Source organism: Ammospiza caudacuta, chromosome 16 (genome assembly GCF_027887145.1).
Source record: "Ammospiza caudacuta isolate bAmmCau1 chromosome 16, bAmmCau1.pri, whole genome shotgun sequence".
In the NCBI taxonomy this organism is placed as follows: Eukaryota; Metazoa; Chordata; class Aves; order Passeriformes; family Passerellidae; genus Ammospiza; species Ammospiza caudacuta.
The window spans coordinates 18,693,411-18,706,314 of NC_080608.1; positions in this window are offsets into that span (position 1 = coordinate 18,693,411).

Below are 12,904 nucleotides of genomic sequence, written 5' to 3' on the forward strand. Positions count from 1 at the left end.
ACTAATAGTAGAACGGGATGTGCGGGGTGGCGAAAGGGGGCTGCAAGCTTGCGCCTGAAACCCCGTCGATGGCAGAATATTGCCTGTGCCTGTGATGGCACCTCTTGGGGCGCACTGTGGGGCTGGGAAGTGGACTGCGGGGCTGGCAACGTGAATGAAAATGGCAAAGGCACTAGACCTGTGAACGGGGCTGTGGGCATCCAGGAGAACTTACGCGGGGGGTGGCAAAGTGCCTGGGGACTGCTCGGTGGGGGCTAAAATCACTGCAGGGCTAGCATATGGATGGTGGGGTGGGCTTTCGGAGGCTCGTGCGGGAGCTGAATTGTTTCCAAGCTGGAGCCAAGAGCCAGATGCTGGCATTTGAAGCTGGAAAAACACAGAGCTGGAGCTGGAAGAAGAGAGCTGGCAGTAAAATAAAGCTTGTGGGACTGGAGCTGAAATCACTGGGGCCGGGGTGGGGACTGCAGTGCTGCAGAAAGAGTCACTGCTACAAGGGATACTCACTGTGGATCTGAGGACTAATCGCAGAATGGGACACAGCTGGAAGAAGAGAGCTGGCAGTAAAATAAAGCTTGTGGGGAAAGAGCTAAAGGAGCTGAGGTCACTGGGCCTGGTCTTGTCATTGTGCGACTGGAATTGCGGCTTAACACATCACAGCAACCTTAGGGCTGGTACCTGACACTGTAGTGTTCCTGCGCCGAGATCACTGTAGGCCTGTGACATGGATGCAGGGGCTGGGTATTGCCACTAATAGTAGAACGGGATGTGCGGGGTGGCGAAAGGGGGCTGCAAGCTTGCGCCTGAAACCCCGTCGATGGCAGAATATTGCCTGTGCCTGTGATGGCACCTCTTGGGGCGCACTGTGGGGCTGGGAAGTGGACTGCGGGGCTGGCAACGTGAATGAAAATGGCAAAGGCACTAGACCTGTGAACGGGGCTGTGGGCATCCAGGAGAACTTACGCGGGGGGTGGCAAAGTGCCTGGGGACTGCTCGGTGGGGGCTAAAATCACTGCAGGGCTAGCATATGGATGGTGGGGTGGGCTTTCGGAGGCTCGTGCGGGAGCTGAATTGTTTCCAAGCTGGAGCCAAGAGCCAGATGCTGGCATTTGAAGCTGGAAAAACACAGAGCTGGAGCTGGAAGAAGAGAGCTGGCAGTAAAATAAAGCTTGTGGGACTGGAGCTGAAATCACTGGGGCCGGGGTGGGGACTGCAGTGCTGCAGAAAGAGTCACTGCTACAAGGGATACTCACTGTGGATCTGAGGACTAATCGCAGAATGGGACACAGCTGGAAGAAGAGAGCTGGCAGTAAAATAAAGCTTGTGGGGAAAGAGCTAAAGGAGCTGAGGTCACTGGGCCTGGTCTTGTCATTGTGCGACTGGAATTGCGGCTTAACACATCACAGTAACCTTAGGGCTGGTACCTGACACTGTAGTGTTCCTGCGCCGAGATCACTGTAGGCCTGTGACATGGATGCAGGGGCTGGGTATTGCCACTAATAGTAGAACGGGATGTGCGGGGTGGCGAAAGGGGGCTGCAAGCTTGCGCCTGAAACCCCGTCGATGGCAGAATATTGCCTGTGCCTGTGATGGCACCTCTTGGGGCGCACTGTGGGGCTGGGAAGTGGACTGCGGGGCTGGCAACGTGAATGAAAATGGCAAAGGCACTAGACCTGTGAACGGGGCTGTGGGCATCCAGGAGAACTTACGCGGGGGGTGGCAAAGTGCCTGGGGACTGCTCGGTGGGGGCTAAAATCACTGCAGGGCTAGCATATGGATGGTGGGGTGGGCTTTCGGAGGCTCGTGCGGGAGCTGAATTGTTTCCAAGCTGGAGCCAAGAGCCAGATGCTGGCATTTGAAGCTGGAAAAACACAGAGCTGGAGCTGGAAGAAGAGAGCTGGCAGTAAAATAAAGCTTGTGGGACTGGAGCTGAAATCACTGGGGCCGGGGTGGGGACTGCAGTGCTGCAGAAAGAGTCACTGCTACAAGGGATACTCACTGTGGATCTGAGGACTAATCGCAGAATGGGACACAGCTGGAAGAAGAGAGCTGGCAGTAAAATAAAGCTTGTGGGGAAAGAGCTAAAGGAGCTGAGGTCACTGGGCCTGGTCTTGTCATTGTGCGACTGGAATTGCGGCTTAACACATCACAGTAACCTTAGGGCTGGTACCTGACACTGTAGTGTTCCTGCGCCGAGATCACTGTAGGCCTGTGACATGGATGCAGGGGCTGGGTATTGCCACTAATAGTAGAACGGGATGTGCGGGGTGGCGAAAGGGGGCTGCAAGCTTGCGCCTGAAACCCCGTCGATGGCAGAATATTGCCTGTGCCTGTGATGGCACCTCTTGGGGCGCACTGTGGGGCTGGGAAGTGGACTGCGGGGCTGGCAACGTGAATGAAAATGGCAAAGGCACTAGACCTGTGAACGGGGCTGTGGGCATCCAGGAGAACTTACGCGGGGGGTGGCAAAGTGCCTGGGGACTGCTCGGTGGGGGCTAAAATCACTGCAGGGCTAGCATATGGATGGTGGGGTGGGCTTTCGGAGGCTCGTGCGGGAGCTGAATTGTTTCCAAGCTGGAGCCAAGAGCCAGATGCTGGCATTTGAAGCTGGAAAAACACAGAGCTGGAGCTGGAAGAAGAGAGCTGGCAGTAAAATAAAGCTTGTGGGACTGGAGCTGAAATCACTGGGGCCGGGGTGGGGACTGCAGTGCTGCAGAAAGAGTCACTGCTACAAGGGATACTCACTGTGGATCTGAGGACTAATCGCAGAATGGGACACAGCTGGAAGAAGAGAGCTGGCAGTAAAATAAAGCTTGTGGGGAAAGAGCTAAAGGAGCTGAGGTCACTGGGCCTGGTCTTGTCATTGTGCGACTGGAATTGCGGCTTAACACATCACAGTAACCTTAGGGCTGGTACCTGACACTGTAGTGTTCCTGCGCCGAGATCACTGTAGGCCTGTGACATGGATGCAGGGGCTGGGTATTGCCACTAATAGTAGAACGGGATGTGCGGGGTGGCGAAAGGGGGCTGCAAGCTTGCGCCTGAAACCCCGTCGATGGCAGAATATTGCCTGTGCCTGTGATGGCACCTCTTGGGGCGCACTGTGGGGCTGGGAAGTGGACTGCGGGGCTGGCAACGTGAATGAAAATGGCAAAGGCACTAGACCTGTGAACGGGGCTGTGGGCATCCAGGAGAACTTACGCGGGGGGTGGCAAAGTGCCTGGGGACTGCTCGGTGGGGGCTAAAATCACTGCAGGGCTAGCATATGGATGGTGGGGTGGGCTTTCGGAGGCTCGTGCGGGAGCTGAATTGTTTCCAAGCTGGAGCCAAGAGCCAGATGCTGGCATTTGAAGCTGGAAAAACACAGAGCTGGAGCTGGAAGAAGAGAGCTGGCAGTAAAATAAAGCTTGTGGGACTGGAGCTGAAATCACTGGGGCCGGGGTGGGGACTGCAGTGCTGCAGAAAGAGTCACTGCTACAAGGGATACTCACTGTGGATCTGAGGACTAATCGCAGAATGGGACACAGCTGGAAGAAGAGAGCTGGCAGTAAAATAAAGCTTGTGGGGAAAGAGCTAAAGGAGCTGAGGTCACTGGGCCTGGTCTTGTCATTGTGCGACTGGAATTGCGGCTTAACACATCACAGCAACCTTAGGGCTGGTACCTGACACTGTAGTGTTCCTGCGCCGAGATCACTGTAGGCCTGTGACATGGATGCAGGGGCTGGGTATTGCCACTAATAGTAGAACGGGATGTGCGGGGTGGCGAAAGGGGGCTGCAAGCTTGCGCCTGAAACCCCGTCGATGGCAGAATATTGCCTGTGCCTGTGATGGCACCTCTTGGGGCGCACTGTGGGGCTGGGAAGTGGACTGCGGGGCTGGCAACGTGAATGAAAATGGCAAAGGCACTAGACCTGTGAACGGGGCTGTGGGCATCCAGGAGAACTTACGCGGGGGGTGGCAAAGTGCCTGGGGACTGCTCGGTGGGGGCTAAAATCACTGCAGGGCTAGCATATGGATGGTGGGGTGGGCTTTCGGAGGCTCGTGCGGGAGCTGAATTGTTTCCAAGCTGGAGCCAAGAGCCAGATGCTGGCATTTGAAGCTGGAAAAACACAGAGCTGGAGCTGGAAGAAGAGAGCTGGCAGTAAAATAAAGCTTGTGGGACTGGAGCTGAAATCACTGGGGCCGGGGTGGGGACTGCAGTGCTGCAGAAAGAGTCACTGCTACAAGGGATACTCACTGTGGATCTGAGGACTAATCGCAGAATGGGACACAGCTGGAAGAAGAGAGCTGGCAGTAAAATAAAGCTTGTGGGGAAAGAGCTAAAGGAGCTGAGGTCACTGGGCCTGGTCTTGTCATTGTGCGACTGGAATTGCGGCTTAACACATCACAGTAACCTTAGGGCTGGTACCTGACACTGTAGTGTTCCTGCGCCGAGATCACTGTAGGCCTGTGACATGGATGCAGGGGCTGGGTATTGCCACTAATAGTAGAACGGGATGTGCGGGGTGGCGAAAGGGGGCTGCAAGCTTGCGCCTGAAACCCCGTCGATGGCAGAATATTGCCTGTGCCTGTGATGGCACCTCTTGGGGCGCACTGTGGGGCTGGGAAGTGGACTGCGGGGCTGGCAACGTGAATGAAAATGGCAAAGGCACTAGACCTGTGAACGGGGCTGTGGGCATCCAGGAGAACTTACGCGGGGGGTGGCAAAGTGCCTGGGGACTGCTCGGTGGGGGCTAAAATCACTGCAGGGCTAGCATATGGATGGTGGGGTGGGCTTTCGGAGGCTCGTGCGGGAGCTGAATTGTTTCCAAGCTGGAGCCAAGAGCCAGATGCTGGCATTTGAAGCTGGAAAAACACAGAGCTGGAGCTGGAAGAAGAGAGCTGGCAGTAAAATAAAGCTTGTGGGACTGGAGCTGAAATCACTGGGGCCGGGGTGGGGACTGCAGTGCTGCAGAAAGAGTCACTGCTACAAGGGATACTCACTGTGGATCTGAGGACTAATCGCAGAATGGGACACAGCTGGAAGAAGAGAGCTGGCAGTAAAATAAAGCTTGTGGGGAAAGAGCTAAAGGAGCTGAGGTCACTGGGCCTGGTCTTGTCATTGTGCGACTGGAATTGCGGCTTAACACATCACAGCAACCTTAGGGCTGGTACCTGACACTGTAGTGTTCCTGCGCCGAGATCACTGTAGGCCTGTGACATGGATGCAGGGGCTGGGTATTGCCACTAATAGTAGAACGGGATGTGCGGGGTGGCGAAAGGGGGCTGCAAGCTTGCGCCTGAAACCCCGTCGATGGCAGAATATTGCCTGTGCCTGTGATGGCACCTCTTGGGGCGCACTGTGGGGCTGGGAAGTGGACTGCGGGGCTGGCAACGTGAATGAAAATGGCAAAGGCACTAGACCTGTGAACGGGGCTGTGGGCATCCAGGAGAACTTACGCGGGGGGTGGCAAAGTGCCTGGGGACTGCTCGGTGGGGGCTAAAATCACTGCAGGGCTAGCATATGGATGGTGGGGTGGGCTTTCGGAGGCTCGTGCGGGAGCTGAATTGTTTCCAAGCTGGAGCCAAGAGCCAGATGCTGGCATTTGAAGCTGGAAAAACACAGAGCTGGAGCTGGAAGAAGAGAGCTGGCAGTAAAATAAAGCTTGTGGGACTGGAGCTGAAATCACTGGGGCCGGGGTGGGGACTGCAGTGCTGCAGAAAGAGTCACTGCTACAAGGGATACTCACTGTGGATCTGAGGACTAATCGCAGAATGGGACACAGCTGGAAGAAGAGAGCTGGCAGTAAAATAAAGCTTGTGGGGAAAGAGCTAAAGGAGCTGAGGTCACTGGGCCTGGTCTTGTCATTGTGCGACTGGAATTGCGGCTTAACACATCACAGTAACCTTAGGGCTGGTACCTGACACTGTAGTGTTCCTGCGCCGAGATCACTGTAGGCCTGTGACATGGATGCAGGGGCTGGGTATTGCCACTAATAGTAGAACGGGATGTGCGGGGTGGCGAAAGGGGGCTGCAAGCTTGCGCCTGAAACCCCGTCGATGGCAGAATATTGCCTGTGCCTGTGATGGCACCTCTTGGGGCGCACTGTGGGGCTGGGAAGTGGACTGCGGGGCTGGCAACGTGAATGAAAATGGCAAAGGCACTAGACCTGTGAACGGGGCTGTGGGCATCCAGGAGAACTTACGCGGGGGGTGGCAAAGTGCCTGGGGACTGCTCGGTGGGGGCTAAAATCACTGCAGGGCTAGCATATGGATGGTGGGGTGGGCTTTCGGAGGCTCGTGCGGGAGCTGAATTGTTTCCAAGCTGGAGCCAAGAGCCAGATGCTGGCATTTGAAGCTGGAAAAACACAGAGCTGGAGCTGGAAGAGAGCTGGCAGTAAAATAAAGCTTGTGGGACTGGAGCTGAAATCACTGGGGCCGGGGTGGGGACTGCAGTGCTGCAGAAAGAGTCACTGCTACAAGGGATACTCACTGTGGATCTGAGGACTAATCGCAGAATGGGACACAGCTGGAAGAAGAGAGCTGGCAGTAAAATAAAGCTTGTGGGGAAAGAGCTAAAGGAGCTGAGGTCACTGGGCCTGGTCTTGTCATTGTGCGACTGGAATTGCGGCTTAACACATCACAGTAACCTTAGGGCTGGTACCTGACACTGTAGTGTTCCTGCGCCGAGATCACTGTAGGCCTGTGACATGGATGCAGGGGCTGGGTATTGCCACTAATAGTAGAACGGGATGTGCGGGGTGGCGAAAGGGGGCTGCAAGCTTGCGCCTGAAACCCCGTCGATGGCAGAATATTGCCTGTGCCTGTGATGGCACCTCTTGGGGCGCACTGTGGGGCTGGGAAGTGGACTGCGGGGCTGGCAACGTGAATGAAAATGGCAAAGGCACTAGACCTGTGAACGGGGCTGTGGGCATCCAGGAGAACTTACGCGGGGGGTGGCAAAGTGCCTGGGGACTGCTCGGTGGGGGCTAAAATCACTGCAGGGCTAGCATATGGATGGTGGGGTGGGCTTTCGGAGGCTCGTGCGGGAGCTGAATTGTTTCCAAGCTGGAGCCAAGAGCCAGATGCTGGCATTTGAAGCTGGAAAAACACAGAGCTGGAGCTGGAAGAAGAGAGCTGGCAGTAAAATAAAGCTTGTGGGACTGGAGCTGAAATCACTGGGGCCGGGGTGGGGACTGCAGTGCTGCAGAAAGAGTCACTGCTACAAGGGATACTCACTGTGGATCTGAGGACTAATCGCAGAATGGGACACAGCTGGAAGAAGAGAGCTGGCAGTAAAATAAAGCTTGTGGGGAAAGAGCTAAAGGAGCTGAGGTCACTGGGCCTGGTCTTGTCATTGTGCGACTGGAATTGCGGCTTAACACATCACAGTAACCTTAGGGCTGGTACCTGACACTGTAGTGTTCCTGCGCCGAGATCACTGTAGGCCTGTGACATGGATGCAGGGGCTGGGTATTGCCACTAATAGTAGAACGGGATGTGCGGGGTGGCGAAAGGGGGCTGCAAGCTTGCGCCTGAAACCCCGTCGATGGCAGAATATTGCCTGTGCCTGTGATGGCACCTCTTGGGGCGCACTGTGGGGCTGGGAAGTGGACTGCGGGGCTGGCAACGTGAATGAAAATGGCAAAGGCACTAGACCTGTGAACGGGGCTGTGGGCATCCAGGAGAACTTACGCGGGGGGTGGCAAAGTGCCTGGGGACTGCTCGGTGGGGGCTAAAATCACTGCAGGGCTAGCATATGGATGGTGGGGTGGGCTTTCGGAGGCTCGTGCGGGAGCTGAATTGTTTCCAAGCTGGAGCCAAGAGCCAGATGCTGGCATTTGAAGCTGGAAAAACACAGAGCTGGAGCTGGAAGAAGAGAGCTGGCAGTAAAATAAAGCTTGTGGGACTGGAGCTGAAATCACTGGGGCCGGGGTGGGGACTGCAGTGCTGCAGAAAGAGTCACTGCTACAAGGGATACTCACTGTGGATCTGAGGACTAATCGCAGAATGGGACACAGCTGGAAGAAGAGAGCTGGCAGTAAAATAAAGCTTGTGGGGAAAGAGCTAAAGGAGCTGAGGTCACTGGGCCTGGTCTTGTCATTGTGCGACTGGAATTGCGGCTTAACACATCACAGCAACCTTAGGGCTGGTACCTGACACTGTAGTGTTCCTGCGCCGAGATCACTGTAGGCCTGTGACATGGATGCAGGGGCTGGGTATTGCCACTAATAGTAGAACGGGATGTGCGGGGTGGCGAAAGGGGGCTGCAAGCTTGCGCCTGAAACCCCGTCGATGGCAGAATATTGCCTGTGCCTGTGATGGCACCTCTTGGGGCGCACTGTGGGGCTGGGAAGTGGACTGCGGGGCTGGCAACGTGAATGAAAATGGCAAAGGCACTAGACCTGTGAACGGGGCTGTGGGCATCCAGGAGAACTTACGCGGGGGGTGGCAAAGTGCCTGGGGACTGCTCGGTGGGGGCTAAAATCACTGCAGGGCTAGCATATGGATGGTGGGGTGGGCTTTCGGAGGCTCGTGCGGGAGCTGAATTGTTTCCAAGCTGGAGCCAAGAGCCAGATGCTGGCATTTGAAGCTGGAAAAACACAGAGCTGGAGCTGGAAGAAGAGAGCTGGCAGTAAAATAAAGCTTGTGGGACTGGAGCTGAAATCACTGGGGCCGGGGTGGGGACTGCAGTGCTGCAGAAAGAGTCACTGCTACAAGGGATACTCACTGTGGATCTGAGGACTAATCGCAGAATGGGACACAGCTGGAAGAAGAGAGCTGGCAGTAAAATAAAGCTTGTGGGGAAAGAGCTAAAGGAGCTGAGGTCACTGGGCCTGGTCTTGTCATTGTGCGACTGGAATTGCGGCTTAACACATCACAGTAACCTTAGGGCTGGTACCTGACACTGTAGTGTTCCTGCGCCGAGATCACTGTAGGCCTGTGACATGGATGCAGGGGCTGGGTATTGCCACTAATAGTAGAACGGGATGTGCGGGGTGGCGAAAGGGGGCTGCAAGCTTGCGCCTGAAACCCCGTCGATGGCAGAATATTGCCTGTGCCTGTGATGGCACCTCTTGGGGCGCACTGTGGGGCTGGGAAGTGGACTGCGGGGCTGGCAACGTGAATGAAAATGGCAAAGGCACTAGACCTGTGAACGGGGCTGTGGGCATCCAGGAGAACTTACGCGGGGGGTGGCAAAGTGCCTGGGGACTGCTCGGTGGGGGCTAAAATCACTGCAGGGCTAGCATATGGATGGTGGGGTGGGCTTTCGGAGGCTCGTGCGGGAGCTGAATTGTTTCCAAGCTGGAGCCAAGAGCCAGATGCTGGCATTTGAAGCTGGAAAAACACAGAGCTGGAGCTGGAAGAAGAGAGCTGGCAGTAAAATAAAGCTTGTGGGACTGGAGCTGAAATCACTGGGGCCGGGGTGGGGACTGCAGTGCTGCAGAAAGAGTCACTGCTACAAGGGATACTCACTGTGGATCTGAGGACTAATCGCAGAATGGGACACAGCTGGAAGAAGAGAGCTGGCAGTAAAATAAAGCTTGTGGGGAAAGAGCTAAAGGAGCTGAGGTCACTGGGCCTGGTCTTGTCATTGTGCGACTGGAATTGCGGCTTAACACATCACAGTAACCTTAGGGCTGGTACCTGACACTGTAGTGTTCCTGCGCCGAGATCACTGTAGGCCTGTGACATGGATGCAGGGGCTGGGTATTGCCACTAATAGTAGAACGGGATGTGCGGGGTGGCGAAAGGGGGCTGCAAGCTTGCGCCTGAAACCCCGTCGATGGCAGAATATTGCCTGTGCCTGTGATGGCACCTCTTGGGGCGCACTGTGGGGCTGGGAAGTGGACTGCGGGGCTGGCAACGTGAATGAAAATGGCAAAGGCACTAGACCTGTGAACGGGGCTGTGGGCATCCAGGAGAACTTACGCGGGGGGTGGCAAAGTGCCTGGGGACTGCTCGGTGGGGGCTAAAATCACTGCAGGGCTAGCATATGGATGGTGGGGTGGGCTTTCGGAGGCTCGTGCGGGAGCTGAATTGTTTCCAAGCTGGAGTCAAGAGCCAGATGCTGGCATTTGAAGCTGGAAAAACACAGAGCTGGAGCTGGAAGAAGAGAGCTGGCAGTAAAATAAAGCTTGTGGGACTGGAGCTGAAATCACTGGGGCCGGGGTGGGGACTGCAGTGCTGCAGAAAGAGTCACTGCTACAAGGGATACTCACTGTGGATCTGAGGACTAATCGCAGAATGGGACACAGCTGGAAGAAGAGAGCTGGCAGTAAAATAAAGCTTGTGGGACTGGAGCTGAAATCACTGGGGCCGGGGTGGGGGCTGCAGTGCTGCAGAAAGAGTCACTGCTACAAGGGATACTCACTGTGGATCTGAGGACTAATCGCAGAATGGGACACCCAAAATCCACCCTGCCCTAGACACCCAAAATCCACCCTGCACCCCCCAAATCAACCCTGGGATCCTCACAAACAACCCCTGGGACACTCCAAATCCACTCAAGAACATCCTGATCCCTCAAATTCACCACGAGACACCCCCTCCCCCCCCCCCCCCCCAGACACTCTCTACTCCCTGGGACCCTCTGGCAGCCCCCAAATGTAACCTGAAAACCTCTCCCTCCCTCCCAGGAATCCCCCAAACACCAACTGGGACCCTCCAGACTGCCCTTCCACCAGTCTACCCTGGAACACCAAATTCCACCTTCAGAATCCCCACAAACACTCTCTGGAACCCTCAAACCCCCTCCAGACCCCCTAAACCCACCCTCATACACCCCAGAGTGCCTGGGAACCTCACCCCCTCCCAGGACCCTCCAACCCCCATTAGATGCCCCCAAATCCACCCCAGGATCTCCCCTGGGGTCCCTCACCACCTTCTGGATCCCCCAAATCCACCCTGCGATGTGCAAACATCTGCTGAGAAGCCCCTGGGACCACCCAAATCCACCCTGGGCCCCCCTAAAGACTCCCTGGAGGCCCCTGGGACCACCCCTACACAAAGCCCCCCCTCCACACTGTTCCAGCCCCACCACGTCCTTGCCTTCCCCCCAGCACATGGCCTTGTCCTCCTGCAGTGTCCTTGTGTGCCTCCTGATGTCCTTGCGTCCACCCATCCCCCAGGGGATGCATGTCCCCTGTGCCCCTTCCCCTGTGGTGGCACTGGCGCCCTGTCCCATTTGGGGGTCCCTAGAGCACTGTCTCCATGCCCCTAGGCTTTGTGTCCCCTTTCCCCACAGTGGATGTCGCCGGGGGGGTGCCCTCCAAGTCCCCACGCTCAGGATCTCCCCAGGATGTCACCCCCTTGTCCCCCTTCCTGGGGTGTCCCCAAGGTCTCCCCAGGGTGATATGGCCCCAGATCAGGATGTCCCCATCCTGTCTTCCCATGTCCTGATGTCTCCCACAGCCCCCCTCCATGTCCCCTACGCCCACCCACATCATTCCGACTCCTGTGCCTTCCATGACCCCGATGTCCCCATGTCCCCCATATCCCCCTCGTGTCACCATGTCCCCCATGTCCTCCTATGTCCCCCAACATTCCCCGTGTCCCCCTGTGTCAGCTGGTGCTGCAGGGGGACCAAAGATGGTCCAAGGGGAACCCTCCTGTGGGGGTTTGGGGTGGGGGGGGGCTGGGAGGGTTCTGTGGGCAGTTGGAAGGGAGCTATGGGTACTCAGGGGGTGGGGGTGTCCAGAGGGGCTGTGGCAGATCCTGGGGGTGGCTCTGGGGGCTTAGGGAGGTCTAGGAGGATATCTGTGGGTGCTAAGGGGACGTTGTTGGGGCTCAGGGAAAGCCCATGGGGCTGACAGGTTTGTAGTGGCGGGGGGTCTGTGGCCTCCATGGATGGAGGGCTGTGGGAAGTGCTATGTGGGGGCCCCTTCCCCCAGGGGGAGGTCTGTCAGGGTATGGGGAGAGGGTCACTTGATACTGGGGCCCACTACCCACTTTGAGGGGTACAGGGTGTTTGAGCTGCCAGTGGCTGGATTTGAAAGGACCCTATGCCCTGAGAGTGTGTTTAGGGGGTTTCTGCCCCTGGGAGATGCTGCCAAGGGGTCAGGGGATGCTGAGGGGCTTCAGTGCAGGTGATGGAGGATTCATAACTGTTCTCACTGCCCACTGCATCCTCTTGCTCCCCAACGACCTGCAGCTGGCCCAACACCTGCAAGGGCCCCAGAGGGGGAGCGTCTGATGGGGGGCACCCCCGGGATCCCTACACCATGGCCCAATCCCTGGCACCCACCCACAGGAGCCCCCCTCCTGACACTTTCACATCCCTAATCCTATTGGGGGGTCCCTGAGAGATCCCCACATTGAGACATCCCCCACCTGGAACTCCCTTCTCAATACCCCTCCTGAGGGCCCCCACCATAGCACCCCACAAACTCCCCGGGCAACACATCCCCGGGTGGGGGTCCCCTTCCTGACTTCAGCACTTCTCAGATTATTGTGAGTCCCCACCTGTAATCATTCCAGGACCCGGGAACTGGAGGGACATCATCCCCCAAGGGGACATCCCTAGGACTCACACTCTATTGGAGACCTCCCTCACTTCTGCTGGACCCCAATAAATGTCTCTGATCCTCAAATGCTGCTGCTAGAGTGAGGGAAATTGGGGGCAGGCACCTGTGAAGGAGGCTCTGGGTGCAGGGACTTAAGGGGGGGGGGGTGGGAGCACCTCCACGAGGGCTGTGGGAATTGGGATAGGGGATATTTGGGGAGGTGAGGAGGAGGGTGAAGCTTAAAATGTTCCCTTAATAAGGTGGTGTTTGGAGGGGCAGGGCTTGAGGGGGCACTTTTATAGTGGTGGGGTCATTTTGGGGGGTTAGGGATTAGAGGTTTGCTTTATGGAGGAATCAGTGCATCAGGAGTCAGGGATCCCGGGGCAGGGACTTCGGGTCTGTTTTATAGAGGATGGGGGGCT